Source organism: Copadichromis virginalis, linkage group LG15 (assembly GCF_057382275.1).
Source record: "Copadichromis virginalis isolate Kocher_CV1m ecotype Utaka linkage group LG15, C_Virginalis_male_GT1.1, whole genome shotgun sequence".
Lineage (NCBI taxonomy): Eukaryota > Metazoa > Chordata > Actinopteri > Cichliformes > Cichlidae > Copadichromis > Copadichromis virginalis.
Window position 1 is genome coordinate 39,421,406 of NC_140632.1, and position 18,422 is coordinate 39,439,827.

The 18,422-nt window shown below is 39.6% G+C and overlaps 2 long non-coding RNA genes across 2 annotated transcripts in view; one reads left to right on the forward strand and one right to left on the reverse strand.

The window, feature by feature from the left end:
- Window positions 1-957: 957 nt before the first annotated feature.
- The window catches only part of LOC146693009 (uncharacterized), a 63,512-nt gene continuing 46,047 nt past the window's right edge, over window positions 958-18,422 (forward strand). The window contains exon 1 of the long non-coding RNA XR_014915331.1: window positions 958-1,041. This is a non-coding gene — a long non-coding RNA (uncharacterized LOC146693009). The remainder of the gene's footprint in view (window positions 1,042-18,422) is intronic.
- Window positions 12,844-13,320, reverse strand: LOC146693010 (uncharacterized). The gene is made up of 2 exons (XR_014915040.1): window positions 13,109-13,320; window positions 12,844-13,018 (listed from the first exon to the last, which is right to left on the reverse strand). It is a non-coding gene; the product is annotated as an uncharacterized LOC146693010 (long non-coding RNA).

Here is an 18,422-nt window from a genome sequence, read left to right on the forward strand (position 1 = left end):
TTGCATTGATTTGTGCTAGGGTAAGTCGACTGCTATTTACTTTCCTACAGTGTGTTAATTTCAGAAAAAATGAGTAGTGACACAAATACACAGGGCTAACTAAAAGGTTGTGCCCCCAGACCGTGATGATCCTCAAAAAATTGTTTTATAGAGGATATACAGCGGTGAGCCCGAGGCTAGTCTTTAGCTGCTGTTGTTTCCTAAGGCCTAAGGCAACAACCTTGGTCCGTGTCATAACCCACTTTTATTATTAGGGAGGATATAAAAATATATATTCTGTGTCTTCATTGATTATCTCCCCCAATGGATCGGGTTCTTCGGGTTATAGCTACTGCTTTTATCAGATTTAACTGATGTGCTGCACAAATATATAAATATTTATATTTATTTATTTTTTAGTTGATGTCAGCAGTTTGGGCCGTCAGTGAACCGCCACAAAGAGTTTGGTCCTTTTTAAACAGATGTTTCTAATGAGCAGAGGAAGCAGATTTAAGCAGCCTGCTCGGTCAGGACTATTTTCACTCAAAGGTCATTCAGGAAAGAGGAGGTACACCTCGTCACTTTTTGAAGGACTAAGTGTTCTGCTTTGAAACAGACCATTGGGAGACTCAAATGACTCAAAAGGCTATATCAGCGAGCACTTGTGGTTGACGTTATTTATTTATTAATTTGAGGCCTGTCTACTGACACATCTGAGTGGTCTAATTGCTGCGAATTGACACCGGTTACAGTCCATAATGGGAGCTTGGGAGTCTTTCCTAACCGCAGTTCATTCAGCCGCCCCTCGCTGCAACTTAACTGCCCTTAAAATGTCTGATTGCAACATGGGAGCTGTGGGGCGAGACAGGATTATCAGTCTTTGTTGTGTGACTGTGTCTATTATCCTGACCTCTATTCACAATGGGCCCTTAGGAGTGTCGCTTCCAGCCACACAGCAAACTACCCCATACCCGACAAACAACAAGTGAATCAGAGATCTCCCCCTGTCCCAATGCTCTAGACACTTACAGCTCCAACACTTGGCAAAGCGCACCACTGCAGGTAAGGCTATCAAATCCCTATTGATTTAATAAAGATAAATTGGAGGCACTTCCTTTCGGTGTTATTGCTGCAGAGCCGATTGATTGTTTGTGTTGACTGGCGATATTGTCACTGCAGTACTGTTAGTTACGCAAGTTCATTAGCTGTGAAAAGTTGCTTGCAGGGTCTTTTGTCTGGGATGTAGAAAGCTTTTGTGTGTGTTATAGTGGTTAAAAGTGGATTTGCACATGCATGTGATTTTGGTTAAGGAAAGGCCATTTTGGAAAAGCTAGCATGTATCTCCTGTTTTTATGTTGTTCCATGAGGATAGTCAAGACAATCAAACATTTAAAAGAATACATTTGAGAAATCCAATTTCCAGAGGTAAACTGTACAGCTTGTTCTTTTTTTAACCGATTACATTTAAAAAATGTTGTGATTAAAACAATCCTAATTTTGTGTTACATGAAACATTGTGTTACATTGCATTTTAATTCAAATGCATTATTTATCACCATTTAGTTTGGCATCAGAGGATGAGGTTTAATATTGATGAAAAGAAAAATAAAGTTGTAGAGCACCTTAGTTGGAGTCCCAAAGGAAATATATATCTTTAAAATTTTAGATCAGTAAATTAAACGTTCCACTGCTCACCAATCCAAGGTTTTGTAACTTTCTTTTTTTTTTCACTTGGATTTAAAAATGTAGCTTCTGTATAAAACAAAACTCTCGAGCCTTTTCTCTTTGTGCCAGTGAGAAACGGTAAGAATGGATGTGAACAATGCCAGAGGAGACGTCTAAAGATCCTACCAGCAGAGGGTTTTAGATTGAATCCTGGCCCAGCGTAGCTCACAGACATAGCAAGCGTCTGAATCAATTCCATACATATCCATTAAAGCACAACTGATTAATTCATCATGTTTATTTTCACGGTGGATGACACGCAGCCTATTTATAAACTCGCTATAATCATAAAGGTATCAAGGCAACAAGAAATTGAGGGCTTCTGTGGCTTACTTTCAATATTAGATTTGACCTAAAACCTAAATACACGCATGATGAATGAAAGATGAAGAAGGACAATCGATTTTTCCCCCTTCTTTTATTTTAGTTTTCGCATATCTAGTTGAAATCTCCGTGCTGTCGTGGCAGGTTAAAAGGAGGAAAGGGCGTTGAAGTTAACATCATCATCCATTAAGCCTTTTTGAAAACCAAATATGGCAGAGCTTTCGTTTTCGCTGAACCTATTCTTTCAGTAAAACGGTGCAAGCATAATTCTTCTCCATCTGTCAGGAGAACTTTAAAGGACAGCAAGTGTGAATTCAATTTATTTCTCTGTGCTCTGCCCCTCGCTGCAAATTGCTTAATGGTTTGAACTTTATTTCTGAAAGCAGCAATACAAAGTTGGGCGAGATAACATCTAGTCAGGGCCATTAGAAGTGCTTTGATTGTTTTGCATTTGTGTTATTGTAGAGTATTGTACCGGGGCCGTCCTCTGAATGCACTCTGTTTTCTAATTATCAAAAACTTGGATTTTTGAAACCTGAATAAAAGCATCAATTCATAAAAATACACGAGGAAGGAAATTCAATAAACTAAAGAGGGGACAGATTTTATTTCATGTGATCAGTTGTTACAACAAAAGTGGGATTTTTTTGGCACTCTTTGGTTACAGGAAATAATTCTTGAAACTTCCTTAGTGGACTGCTATCGCTGAAGTCATCTCAAACGTGTCCTACTGTCAAACGGAGCTGTTCCACTGACTGCAGACTCACTTATCCTCTCTCAGCCCACTACATGAGATGGGGATGATTGCAGTCTTGAAATCAATGAAACCACAAACCTTCCTGATAATATTCCCTCTTGGGGTGCAGTGGCAGATACATTCAGCGCACTATTTATCCCTCTGCCAGAGTCTTTACTGGAGGCATTTGTGGGCTCAATTTGACGTGAACTATACTCAATGAGCTGGTGACAAATCTGCATGTTTACCACAAAGCTGTTCAACCGGTGTTATATGTTGCTCCAAAAAGAAAGTGAAGAAGTTTACAATGTGTGCAAACAGCAAACAGGTTTAGCGCGTTTTTAGGTCTTATTCTTAAAGTCGGAAAGACTTGAGGAAGATGATGCTTTTGTTCTTTGGCTTTGTGTGATCGAACCCCCTGGAGAAACATTCACACATCTCTAAATACAAGTTTGACAATAAAAAAGTCTCTCAAGCCCTCCGATCAGTCATCGCTTTCCACAGCATTATTCCCCAAACAATAAAAAGACAATATCAGATTAATATATAGCCCGTTCTTGGTTGGGATTTATCCTTGTGGGGCAGGCAACGTCTCCCTGTCTGAACTCACCAAGCAGTAAGAAGGATTTGGTTGACAGAGCACAGCGGGCTCAGAGATGCCTTCGCATTTGAGGTCACTGGTGGATAGCGAAGTTATCTAAAGCCCCAGTTTGTGTCGATTTCCCCCACCGTCCCAGCGCGAGTGTCAGAGATTAGTGGTGCATCCATCCTCTGTGACCTCTAGGAGCTGAAGAGATACTTTGTCGCCATTTTGTTGCTGTCAAATGATGTAAGGTGAATACAGTGATTTCATTGGCAACCTATGCTGGCCCCGTTTTTGTAGCATGGCATCTAATTTCAGTCAGTGCGCCTTCCTCCCATCCTTTGCTTCATAAATTGCAGACATGGAGTCAAATTATGTGGGGATGCTTAGTCTCATTCTCCAGGAGACCACAGAGTAATGTGGGAACATTATTCTGACACCAGTCATTTTGGGTATTTGTGTTTATTTTTAGTTTGATTTCATGTCAAAAGAATTCTCAAAAATCTGACTTTATCTCATGTCTTTAATGTCACCTACTTATCAGAAACACTTTACCCTAAAACACACTTAATGCCAGTTCTAATTGCATAGCATGCAGAAATCAATCATATAGATCTTTCAGTTTTTAGTACATTGACTATTTAATGACACTCCGTAGTCTGACGACTAATTGACAGACCTTCACTCGTGGTTACCCAACCGTTAACGGATCACCTCATATTTCAGTATATTTCTCATTTCAGCTGACAAGACAGTGATAGAAATAGACAAAACTTGTACAAGTAGTGTCAAAATGTCAACCCGACCATCTATGATCAACAAAATGTCTGTATTGAATCTCTCTACGGCCTCAGTATTCCCCGGCCAAAACAACAGAACTCAATGCAACCAGAAAACTGGCATAAAAACCTCAGCCAGTTATCTGACATTCCCATTTCTAAGGCTGTCAGTCCTTTGCCTGGTTCTGGCATTGTGCTGTGTATAAATCCTTCCCCTAAGGAAGAGGAGTTACTCAAAACACAGAGCTACACCAAAAAGCATACTTTACAATATCTTAAGAAACGATCTGCTGAGTGTTGAGGTGCGTGCATTATCTGAGAAAAGCAAGCAATCCATTCAGAATATCAGCAGTGAAAGTAAAACCTACACTTTCTGAGATCACCGCGATAAAACATGTACAACAGTTCACATAATGTCTAATTACCATTCCTCCAGATGTCCCCATTGTAGTGATTTAGTCTAGTATGAGAGAATCAATGTAAAAAGTACATCTTAAATTTATAGACGGCTCTCTGATTCTGCACCTTCTTGTTTTATCGTGTCAAAAAACATGCATTATTAATCCCATGTGTTGCCTCGAGTAATAAACCTATCTGAGGAGGAGCATGCGCAGCTCACTGAATGACGAGTCCTTAAGAAGGAAGGAAGAAACAGGAAATCCCCCCACCCCCACCCTCAGTATGTTTCGAGGTTTCCACATTTGAAACAGCAGTGCACTTCTTTATGCATTTAATCTCCTCTATAGATAGACCTGAATAATGCAAGGAGTTCTGTGCCAAAATGTCTGTATTTGCATCGGCAGGGGAGAACATATCTTGGGTCCACTCGTGCAGTTACCATAGCTGCAACTCCTGCTTAGGGATGGGTACCGGTGTCCGGTGCCATGATGGCACCGGTTCTGACATAAACGGTAGTAACCAGACCGAAAAGCAGCGCACATTTCGGTGCTTTATTTCGGTGCTTTTTTTTTCCTGAGCTGTGATACACTTCTAGCCAATCATTTTACGTTTCCCAGGATAGTAGGCGGGGCCAGGTACGTAAGTTCAGTTAGAGCAGAGCTACAGATTAAAAATGTCCAAGGCGAAGCGGTCAAAAGTCTGGCTGTACTTCACAGCAAAAGATGCAAACTCAGCAGCAACAAGTGCTTTAAGCTGATACTGTGATACTGTCAAAGGAGGTAAGACCTCGAATCCGATGAAACACCTGGCGACGCATAGCGTTTTGTTAAAAGCCGAGAAATGCGCCGTATTTGATAGCTTGCTGCGAGACCTCACACTGTGCACGTTGGGTGGGTTGCCAGTTATCGGACCCGGAGCAACATCCCCCAAAAACCCGAAGAATAGAGTCCTGGCCCCTAGCCCTGCCAGTGTAGCAGAAATGATGAGGATGATGATGCAGCAGCAGCCGTTCTTCTCTGCGTGAGTCGCTTAATGTTGTTCGAGTGTAAATTACGTTGAGTAGGCTAACCACGTTATTACATTAATGCATGTAAGGTGAACTAACAAACATCATCATAGCTACATGCGGCTGTCTTCTTGTTTGATGGCAGATACTCCCTTCACCCTGGACAAAAAGGCTAAAATGACCAAAGAAAAAGTGGAAAACAGCTAAACATGTGAGGTTTTTGGACAAAGTTTGTGTTTTTTTCCATTGTTTATGCACTGCTTCCAGCCAAGAGTGATACCATATATGCCCCATAGCTGCAGAAAAGGCTAACATTGTTATCTTTTTACAAAAAAACAAAACAAAACAGCTGAACATGAGAGGTTTTTGGACAAAGTTTGTGTTCTCCATTCTTTAAGCACCGGTTTGAGCACCGTTTAAGCACCGGCACCGTTTCAAAAGTACCGATTTGGCACCGGTATCGGATAAAACCTAAACGATACCCATCCCTACTCCTGCTTTGTAAACGAGCGCCAACTTTCGCATCAAAAAAGGAAAAAAGAAAAGGAAGAAACCGCATTTTCTACAAGTAATTGTCAACTTAGCACATTGTATTGTGTTAATGTAGGAGTGAAATTGGCTGTGGTTACATGCATATCTGCCTTTATGCACACAATTTTTTCTTTGTGGTACACAAAATGTGGTCCTAAATGCTGGAGTATGTAAGGTAGCAAGGGTGTTTTAATTCACCTGGCTAATAGTGTGAGACAAGGCCCTTTAGGTCCTCAATTACTATAAAGTAATGATTTCTAAAACTGCAGTTACACTTGGACAGTTCATGAATTATTCAGGAAGTACTAGAAGGATTAGAGGGACATTGTCCTCTCATGCCGATATCTTCAGTGGTTTACTTAGAAGTTTTTCCTTTTCTCACGTTGAATTTCATTGACGAGCATTCAAGCACACAAAAAATCCAAATAAACTATCTGCAGCAGCCATAAACATCTATCACATGGAGTTCATTAGGACTTTAGAAGAAGGAATAATTAGGTAAAGGCACAAGGAGAGGTTGTCTGTTTGTTTTGCCTGTAAGTAAGTTTATTTGGCTGAATCGTTCAGTTTCCCCAACAGTGTCATATCAGTGCAAACGACTGTAAATCATGCCAGCAATAAGCATGCGTATCACTATGTCTTGATTGCAAACGGAGGAATGAAAATAGACACATCTCTTTTGCCTGATTTTTTACAGAATTTAACTTGACATTACTTAAGCTAAAACACTGTGCCGCTCCTACTGTGCTGCTGTGCCTTGTTAGGCTGAATTGCTGCTGGGGGATGTCAGGGAAAGAAAAGGCCCAAGTTCATGCTTTACCTGCAGTAGATATTCACAGTAGAATATATATAAAAAAAGAGTTGCTTTTCATTATATCTACTCTTTGCCCGGCAAAAAGCTTGGTGGGTGATGGGTCGTGTTTATTGTGGTGGTGTCAGCAGGTCCATAGAGGCAGACTGGACTGGTGTAATAACCATATAATTCAAGTTGTCAGCCCCTTTTCACCTGGCAACACAGAGAAGGAGCTGTCCATCATGTGCTCCGGCTTGCCTTTTAAATGGCCCTTTTCAAGTGATACTGGCCACTCGGGCGCTTGCATTCCAGATTCGTGCATGACGCTTTCATTACGATTTTAAGAGCACTCTGAGAGCTGTTTAAGTAGTGTTTAAAAGGAAACTATTTGCTTTACTCCTAACTGAGTGGAACAGGCGGTCCGGACCGGAGTCATACTACCAGTGATATGGCCTCGCTTCAATCAGGCCTATAACAATATGCCTGGCAGTCAAAAGTTAATGATAAGTATTGGAAGGAATAGCATTATCTGCTTAGTGTTCATCTCCACGAGCAGAAACTAAATGTGCTACCTGGGCCCAAGGCAGAATCTGTGTTCATACCTAGATAGGACCCCAGCTGTGTGTTTCACTGAGATAGCGCACCACAAAAGTAGCCATGACCAAAATGCTGATAAATGAATCGGTGACATTTGATGTGTTAGTTTAATCCCCCCCACCCCACCCCACTTTTAAGGCTCGATTTATGTATCAATTCATTTTGTGGCTTTGCTCCTCCTTAGCTACGAGGAGTTTGGATTTGTGGCTGCAGGAAGACTTGTGGAAGATTGATGTGTTATTCTTATCAAGCATGTCTTGATTAAAGTGTTTATAACTTTTCTGCCCTTAAGGGACAGGATGTGACATTTAAGGGTTTTTTTTACCTTTTATGTTCATGAAGAATTTCATTTTAAATCTTTTAGTTCTGCAATTTTTGACCCATAATCCCATTTTTTGGTTCTTTTGATTGGGACTTCAACTTTTTGCAACTGAAAGCAAAGACTTAGTATCTTAAACCACAAAAATATAACAGTCAGCCCGTTTATATGGAGTTCCAGTATCAAATTCTGTGGAGTATCCCAATTTACAATTGTAATAATATGTGAAAAATCTCATTGTTCACAAGCTTTATACTAACCAAGGCACGCTATCGTTTGTGACCACAAAGCAATTTTACCTTAAAAGCCAAAATATATCTATATGAATGCATTTTAAAAACGTAAAACTATATTACAACCCAAATCCCTCATTAATGAGTAGATCAGCCAAAACAAGAGACTGGATATGAAAAAAACCAATGAACAAGCTTTATGAAAGAGCCAAGATATCACAGGGTATCACATGTTCTATGGGCTTATTTGAGCTGCCTGAGATTACAATGCAAGAACAGCGAGCTTTCTTCCTTGAATCGACTTCAGAGCACACTGTTTTCAGATGCCGCTCCAAGTTCTACTACATGCCATGATTAATTCAGCCATAATGTATGTTAATATATGTTAATCTGTGTCACTGATATGCTAATGAATACCTTACTCCCACAATCCAACTTGTCTGTGGCAGCAGCGCACGCTACTTGAAGGAGGTACAATGTTAAAATTCTACAGAAAGATCGTCTGTACAAATTGTGCTCATATAGAAGCCCTGTGGTGGGCTGTGAGTCGACTGTGGCGACGACGAGCATTGCCGGAAGTACTGTCCACCGTTCTCACAGAACTGTAACATAGAAAGAGATCAGTCAAGTTCATGATCACACAATTACAACGTGAAACCATATTTCTATTTGTGAAAACATGTTGTACTGAAAATGGCTTCGTGTCATTTTTACATCTGTTTACAGACACTGAGATTTGTGTGAGTCCACAGTTTGAAAAGAAAAACTCCCATACATCAACAACACACACACACACACACGCACGCACGCACGCACGCACGCACACACACACACACACACACACACACACAAATCAAATAAAAAGGGCTCTAGGAAGGAAAACTGGGTAAATATGTAATTTGGAATCACGGTTCCACTTTCCTGATATTTTTCAAAGGCATATGAACCTCGAGCAATATCATCTCTTTATTAACAGTAGATGGCACCATGTCATCGTGATATAAAGAGTAAGCTTTAATTCATCTTTTATTTCCAAACCATCTCTATCACAAATGGGAGGAGGAGCGGGGATGGGGGTGGGGTACCAGATCTGCCAAAATCCACTGAATGGGAAGATTTTCTTGATTTATTTATTTAGAACTGTAACATTATTGAACGTCTTGTAGTAATAATAATAATAATAATGCAGTTTATCATATTTGAAAGAAGATGCTCCGATGTGTCTCGTTCAGCTTGGAGCATGCATTGGAACTGAACGCTCATTGTTTGTGATGCAACAATTGCGGGTGTGAAGATGTTCACTAGAAGAGCTGCTGGAGTGTTTGTGACTACACCAAAGTACAATCAGCGCAAAAATGTGTTGCAGCAGAGACTAGACGAAATGTCAGAGCGAGAGTGAGGGTTCACGTTTGCTGGAGATAACTCTCTTTGAACCTTAACCTGAAGGCTTCTTGACTGCTATTACCTGTTGCACTTTAAGAGGCCCGAATGCACTTGATGGTATCTGGTCGACATTCTTCGTCTGTAGAAAAGTTTGAAGAGGGCAAAGCTAGAACATCACACGCTTCTTCAGTGGTTTTAGTATTTGCTGTCCGTGGTCAAGTCTCCCTGTCTGGGCGAGGACACCTGCATCCTTGTAAAAATGACTGTGGAATTAATCATTTTCAAGCCAACACTTTGGTGAATATTTTATAATTCTATTTCGCTCTATTTGTCTTGGTTTTTTGTGACAATCAGGCCACTGGAAAACAGTTATCAATTATTCACATTTGCTCAACAGGCTCATCAACATTTACCAGAACGGTGGGCTGACGAGACACCTAGTAATACAGGAAAAAACGCTGTTAAACATTTTTGTTTTCTTAATTAAGTTTTTGAAGATAATGTGAAAACATAAGAATTAAGGAGTACAAGATACGAGATGTTTAATAATGTTGTCGTATCAGGAGCACGATGAGAGCGGAAGAAACTGCAGAGAAATAGCGGCGTGTTCAGATTTACAAAAACAATGCATCTTCTGTGAAATAAATCATGTTTCTTTCAAACTTTCTTTACTCTGAATATTTCTGATTGGAAAGACATCAAGCTTTAGGGTTATTGGACTTCCTCTGATTCATTTCATCTGCTTTTTTTTTAAGGGCGCACTATTAATGATCGCGAAACTCGTAAACACACTCTGGCCATTTGCTTCGTCAGTGTTGTAAAAGATAATGACATGTTGAAAATAAATGAGCCACTCATAATCATAGCTAATCTGCCATCGCAGTCCTTCTCGTGAAAGACATTAATCAAGTTTGAATCCAGTGGGATATTTTATTTCCAATGCCTCAGGATAGCAAAGTGAGTGTAGACACTTAAGCCAGCTTTGAGTTGCACCTACTATAATACAATGGCCGCTAATTGCTAATTATGAAATTCTCTGATGGGCAGAGACACAGTGGGTTCATCCCATTATTGTTTATTTCTCATTATGCTGAGCTTTGTGCTAATGATTCCATTTTATTCACTGCACATGCACTGAAGAGTTTATCCACTGTCATGTGCAATATACTGTATATACTGTGCTGGATATAGTCACTGAACATAGGTCAAGACTACACGAAAACAAACCTTTTAAAGGACTGTTTTCAGCTGTGCCATTTCGTAGTCTTAATTGAATTTAAATGATTGTTTGCTCAGCGGGCCATAAAGTCCCTCAACAAAATGTCTCTAGAATGGAGCCATAACATCAAGTGAAGTCTTTTAAACAGTCATGGAAACATAACAACAAATCTCTGAGCAGCTCAACTGTAAAAACTAATTGTTATTGTCGGTGGAAAACACTTTCACGAAGCAATTCAACTTTGTATCAAGACGAGATCTAAGCAAATCTATGGAATGTAATTTTACAGCTTAGTTGTGTTCCTGCAATTCCCAAATGGTCACCCTCAGGATAAACTAAAGATTGTACCGCAGCAGGGCCCCTAATGACTCTAATAGTATTGGTGTTGTGAAAATACTGCTCAACAACCAGCACTGATCATACTATCAAAGCTTTTGCAAAGGCAGTGCAGAAAGTTACAGTTTTGAATGCTTGAATTTCACTTTAGGTCTTCACGCTGTTTCCAAAAAGGCTTGGAGGCAGCACATCTTCAACATCGCATCAAACCATCTGTTTGCTGCTCTTTACACATCAAAGGTTCACACAAAAAGTCCACTTACAGGTAGATGTAGTCAAGTCACCAGCATCGGTGTCGCCCAGTGTTAAAGCGAGGTCATTTATACCTCGTAAGTGCAAACTTTGAACCTGCCTCAAATTTACTTTGTCACAACACTGAGCAGTTACATAAGGAAATTTGCAGTTCTGATGCTCTGGAGCAAGAGTTGGAGCTCATTTATTAAAGTAGGACACCCCTGTGCAGCCTGCCACTGTGCTCTGCAGTGCTATTGTACAGTACAAGAAGAGTAACATGGCAAGAATATCAAAATGTTTAAGGAGGAGTTTTTCTCTGTGACTGACAGTAATTTCTTTTTAGTTGTAAGCCGCTGATGTTTGTGTATTCCCTCTACTTCGTTTATGGTTCATCCTCATAGTTTTTAGGGGAACTTCTTTAGGGCGGTCTCAGTATTCACCTCGACTGTCCTCCTCCAGACAACATACATAGGTCATTTGTGAAAGCGAGAGTGCAAGTGCAAGCGAGACTTGTACTCTCGTCTCCTGGTCAAAGTTAGGTGTGTTTTTGTCAGCGCACCACCAAAAATCCTGTTCGCTCTTTTAAAGTGAAATCACTCACTCAGTTTTTTCAGGAACAGTGTGGTTTCACCAAATATGACCAGCTCCTGAAGTAACTACTGAAGTAATGCTACATATTTAATTAGATTCGAATTATAGTTTTTCACAAGACGCCGATTTATAGTGTCTGTGACGTCACGTGTTGCCCTTGAACGTCGTCCACCAAAGAGGAAAACACAGAAATCACCTATTGAAAAAACAACAACAACAAAACAGAATGGGAATGTTTAAAGATTGGGATGAGTATGAGGTTGGGATGTGTGTTTTCTTAGTTGTGGATCAAATGATTAAGTTCTGATTCTGGATTTGGAAATTAATTAGGAATTCAATTCAGATTATTTTTTATCAGTGTTGCTGTTAACAACGATTTTGTTTCTAATTTGGAAAGTAAATTGAAATAGTCGACCTGGTTTTGTTTTGTACCCTGACACAGCTGACCAGAGGCAGGAAGAGAGCAGAACAATCCTGCTTGTTATTAACGGCATAAAATTATTATATTGTGCCTTCTGAGAGAAATGTGGCTACAGCAGTCAGGTCAACTTGTGTGTACTTGTCTCTAAATTAAAAAATAATAATAATAATAATGTTCACTTAATGTGTTCATTTCCAAGGCTTTGATGTTCTGTGACAAAAGTGAGACTGAAAAAAATCATGATTTAATATATATAATATATCACATAACCACTACAAAAAACAAACAAACTGCATGCTCACCAGCAGCACCCACTGTGGAGTCCTGCCCAGATAATAAAGGTAGCCAATGAACATCTCTCAAACACATTTAACTTGCTAATGTCAGCTGTATAACAATGACTGAAACAATTTGGACAATATGGTTGATATGTTTTCAATGGATGGTAGCTAGCTATGCAGCTTAAACAGTATAAATATTTTCTGCATTCTTATATATCATTTTGAATTTGAACATTTATTGGCTATAAGTCTATAGAAAATAACATTATAAAAACACAAAACAAAATTAAAACATGTATTTATAGCCCCGATTGTGTCACGGTCTGGCTGGCAGACCGTGGGGATGTGGGGAAAGGAGGACCCAGGCGCGGTGCTCTATGTATAAACAGTGTGTTTATTTACAGAGTGGAACAAAAACAACAATAAATCCCCGTGTTCTCCCAGACTCCCGTGTCGTGTCTCTGCGTGAATAGTTCGTGTCTCTGTGCTCTCCGCTCCCGTGTCAGCACCCCCCGGTGCTCGCTGCTCTTCGTGCCTTCCACGCTCCTCCTGCGGGAAACAATAGACGCAGCCGTCAGGACACAAATAACCGCGGGCATACACTTACACACATTAACTCAATTCAATGGGACGACTAACGTGGAGTCTCAAGGAATGATCCCGCGTCGGTGGGAGCTCCAAGACTCTCCTAAGTAGCTCCCCCGACGAGCCCTGATCAGCGGCAGGTGTGTGGCTTCGGGTGTGGCCAGTCCCCTTGCAGGGCCACACCCTCCAGGCCTGACGCCGCCTATAAACAAGTGCTCAGCCACCCACACACACATATACACAAGCACAGGGAAGGGGGAGCAACACCAAAATACACAACAACAATAATAATAATAATAATAATAATATAATACATGACTGCTCAGGGATCCTGGGTCGCCCAGTCCCAGGACCCTGACAGATTGTCCAGTTTCCAAACATGTACTGGCCACATAGGGTTCTTTTATCATCCCACGGGATTGTTATCAATTTAGTTATACTTGAACTTTTTATTGCATTCAAATGGCTAGAGAGTGAAACTAATTTAAATGCAGAAGAGTTCATGTTTTTCCTTTCACCCCTGGCTATCGAGTGGGTGTCAGTTTATGCATGCTTGTTAAGATATGTGTGTAATGAAGTTAAAAAATCAAACCAGAATCCCGAACATGTTACACTTTCAGTGGGTCTGTCTGTGTTGTGCATTTTGGTCAGTTTGCTAGCAGGGTTTATTTGTCCCCTTGGAGCAAATCAATAAAAAAATATATCCGTTTTTTCCCCACGATGTAACATATCTGTCCTGATAGGAGTCGTTTCCTAGTATCAAAATAATGTGATCACATGATATGACCTGCGGTTATCATATGTTAACTCAAACATCTATGTTTTTTTGCTTTTTTTGAAGGATGGTTTTCTGAGTTACCAGTATAGTTTTTTTTATCGCTAAAGGGTCATCGTAGCATCTGATGGTTCTTTTTTACAGCATCTGTGTTTGACTGAATAAATTCAACTTTTTAGACCTATTATTTCATTATTACACATTTTTCTGCACAGAAATAGTATTTTTTACAAATTGTGATAATAGCCCTGCCTCTGTGGGGTTAGGAAGGTAGAAGATTTTTACTCTCCCATAAATTATTTTTAAACTATTTTATTATTATAAATAAAATAATTTCTCTTTGAATTCAGATTTTTTTTAACCTGACTGCAAATTCCTGAGGATAACATTATTTCTTACAGCATTTACAACATATACTACTGAGCTATAGTATTATCTGCAACTACATTATGGATGATATTATTCATTTTCATGTAACTGCTTCAGGGTCAAGAAAAAGAGAGAAAATACTTCAACTACTGTTTGATTTTTCACGTTTTCATCATTACAGAATTTCGAGAAGAGTCATTTTTGCATCAAGTTTGCAACGGCAAACTTGATTGAACCTCTGCCACCAGCTCAACTATTATGCTCCAAAACACCTCTGTTCCCCTACACTTCTTCATTTCTGACATTCCAATTATCTTTACATCAATCATTAAAATCTATTAACATTTCATGTGTTTTTTTATGGATTATCTTAGGCTGCAGTTCCAGTCTTCGTGCCGAAAGATTTTTCTGGCAGAATAAAAATTTTACAGCTCAGTATAATTGAGTCTGTGTGTCACTATATCATGCAACATCCAAATGGACTCGTATACACTTCCTCTTAATAGTGGTTATAGCCATATGGAGTGTTTTATGATACATAGCTTTAATTAAAATACAAGGTGTTTTTTTTTCTCTTCAGCCAAGTTGGACAAAGTTAGAAATGATTTGAAGCGTGGATTTCCTTGTGATACTTGTAGTATCACAGAGTGTATTTGCCTTTCACACTTGGCTCATAAGTCACACAAGTATTCCTACAGATTACTCATTACTGATCTGATGCAGTATCAAAGTGATTGCCTGTTCAGTGACAACTAAGCTCAGTAAATATATTTAGTCATGACAATAAGAGCCAGAAAAGTCCCTTTGTTGATGACTATTTGCTTTTGAGCACCATTCACTATTCCTCAGTATTATTCAGTACTTGCTGATTATTTGGTTTCATTTAATTTCTATTCGCTCCTTGTGTTTTTAATTCACACTGATGCAAATCCATTCCAAGATTTTTTTATCCTTATTTTTACTAAAACTGTCACAATTTGAATTCCTTTTCAGAGAGACCCCATGGTAAGATTCATTACAGCCAGGAGGGAGATCAGTGCTAAATAACTAGCTCATGGTGGCTTTTAAAGGCCTCCAACTTCCGCAACGGCAGGAACCTGAAACTCTATAGCATATCCATTAAGTGCATAAGTTAGCAAAATGAACTTGATAGGACTGTATTTGTCAGCAGAGGGTCAGGATTAGACTTGGGTCTAATTTATTGTGGAGAATATAAGATGTTATTTCAAAAGATGGGTGTTTAAAAAAAGCTCAGTTTTATATCTTTGTGGGTTTAACAAGAATTTCACAAAACTTTAAAAATGTGAAAAACAATATTATCTTAAATGTTGCTTGTAGCAAATCAATAATCAATTTTATAGTTTATATATTAATGTTCTTTAACAACATTTATTTTACATGCTTTCACAACGGGGCGATCGTAGGTCAAGAGTTGCAAGTTTGCCTTGTAATCGGAAGGTTGCCAGTTCGAGCCCCGGCTCGGACAGTCTCAGTCGTTGTGTCCTTGGGCAAGACACTTCACCCGTTACCTACTGGTGGTGGTGGCGCCAGTGTCCGGCTGCCTCGCCTCTGCCAATGTAGCTGCCATCACCAGTGTGTGAATGGGTGGATGTGTAAAGCACTATACAAATACTTTATACTCCATCACTGCACGATGAAGAAAAGTGAAGTTCAGGCTAGCTGGAGAATATAATAAATCTACATTTATGTCTTAGGAACAGATTAAGGATATATTTTTAATGCTGATGTAACAAACCTGCAAGAATGAAAAGAAAGGCTTACCAGATGGTAGTGAGTGCCTGCTGTGATGTATAGTCGGAACATGGGGGTACAAACAAAAAGAAAGAAAGCTGAGCGCAAAGCTGAAGATGCGAAGATTTTCAGTTGGAGTGACCGGGATGGATAAGGTTAGTTTTCAGAGGGACAGCTCAGGTTGAGCAACGTGGAGTGTAGTTTGGAGGAGGAATAGTGAGGATGTTGAATATGGAGCTAGCAGGCAGGATGAAAAGAGGAAGACCACAGAAAAGATTCATGGATGAGTTTGGTGTTACAGAAGAGGATGGTAGGGATAGGTGAGATGGAGACAGATGATCTGCTATGCCCATCCCTAAACGGACCTGCTGAAAGAAGACGAATGTAAGCAATCGAAATATTCCTTTTTCAATTGATTGCTTGCCATCGCCACCTCGCCTTCCAGTTTATATCTCACTGGCGTCTGCTACTCAGATAATGTATAAGGATGAAGAAGAACAGAACAGAAAACTGCTGGTTTTACTGAAACAAATACATTTAAACAATTCAGAAAGTACATTTAATGAAAAAGAAGAAAAAAATGAGATTGAAAGAAAAATAATGCACTGTTTTTGTTCTCGTGTAATGGGGAAAAAAAATCTCAGTGCCAGTCAAAGAGATTGATTTCCATGTTCACAGGGGGGTCAACTTTCATATCAACGATGCTGTGATGTGATTTTGATTATGACTGCTTCAGTGCCACCCTGCTGAGATGATGTTTTTGGTTGCTGTCTCAGATATTTAAAATTGCTTAAGCAACAAAGTGAACTGACAGACAAGCAGACTTCTCAGAGAGCAGACAAAGTAGGAAAACCGATTCCTTCATTACTTACCTTCAAATTGCAGTTTGGGTAGTCAGAGTTTACAAAAGTTCTCATGTCGCTGTAGAGCAATTGTCGTGTTTACAGGAATAATGAAAGGACAGTGGTGTTCTCAGTTTTTCCCTTTGTATTGCAGCGGAGACTTCTCTCAACGCCGCTGTGAAGACATCCAATTAAAATCAGAAAATATGGACTCTGAGCTGGAGGTTACTGCTCCCAGTGGTGTTCCACCAACAATATTTTCATGGATAAATGTCTGTCGATGGAAATAAATATACTTCACCGTGCGTGTAAGACCCCAAATAATGGCAGGCCTGATTGCGACTGAGTATTTCCCACTGTTATGGGCTTGTGTATAGTTTGGCATGTTCACAGTTAAATAAAAAACAAAAAACTTGAAAACTGAAGCATAATTTCCTCAACTTCCATCTTAAAACCCACCATGAGTGATGTGGAAATGTTTGGGAAATAATTTCATAAAGTCATAAAGAGATTGATTGTTCTGCACAGTGATGTAAATCAGTGCAACCGTTACAAAAATCACATATTTATTGATTACAGTTGAACAGAATAGGTGCTCCAATAGTAAACTTACCAACATTTGGTCTGCCCTGTCTGAATTAGTTCAGCTTTGCCTCCGTGCCTGTAATTACTGCCCTATCGGAATGAGCTTAGCAAGCTAGTGTGAAGAAGTCCAGGTGAGGCCCAGCGTGGGTCCTTTCAGCCCTGCATATTCCAGCCCTGCCATTTAAAAAAAATGTTTTACCGCCTTGCAGCTCTGGTAAATGTCATGCCATTCTCCCCTGTGTGGGAGGAATTGCAGTCATGGCGGTGGTCAAAGAACCCCAGTCCTCACAACCAACAGGAGGCCGGGCATTTTGAGAAATAGATGAACAAACAATACATCCTGGGTTTTTTTCTTTTACTTATTTGAAATGGAAGCGGGAGGAGAGAGAGGGTGTGTGAAAGTGATATTACAGTAATGTGGATCAAAGGTATAAATTTGCTACATTTGTATTCACAGTAGAGGCAGTAACAAAAGTTTGTATGTGTGAACTCTGCATAATGTTCATGTTTAAGGTCAGTGTGTGTGTGTGTGTGTGTGTGTGTGTGTGTGTGTGTGTGTGTAGGTGGGTCCATATTATAAATCTTGTGAGTGGTTTTGTTTTTTCTTTCTCTGAGGTAGAACAACAATTTGTTTTGATTAAATATACGATTTCCTTATTAACGGGTATATTTGTAAAAGCAGAGATTTAAAAACAAAGAAAATCTGTTGTAATCCGAATATTTAATACGAGCATTTTGCAACATTGTTGTTCTTCCCTGTGATGCAAATTCACACCAGAGGGTATTAATTTCTCTCAAAATGGGTTGTCACAAAACGAGACTAACCTGACTGTGAGACATCTCTCGATTTAAAACACCTATATTTGTGAAGATGCAAAGTGTTTTCTGCTAATCCTGTTGGGAAAGCTACAGACACAATTAGTTTCAGGAGAAGATAATCATCATCTTAAAAAGCCTTTTCCTTATCCATGGAAAATATTAATACTAGAGCTTAATATAAACGCTATATTTGTCAGTCATCTACTCACACTCTCCTTTCTGTCTC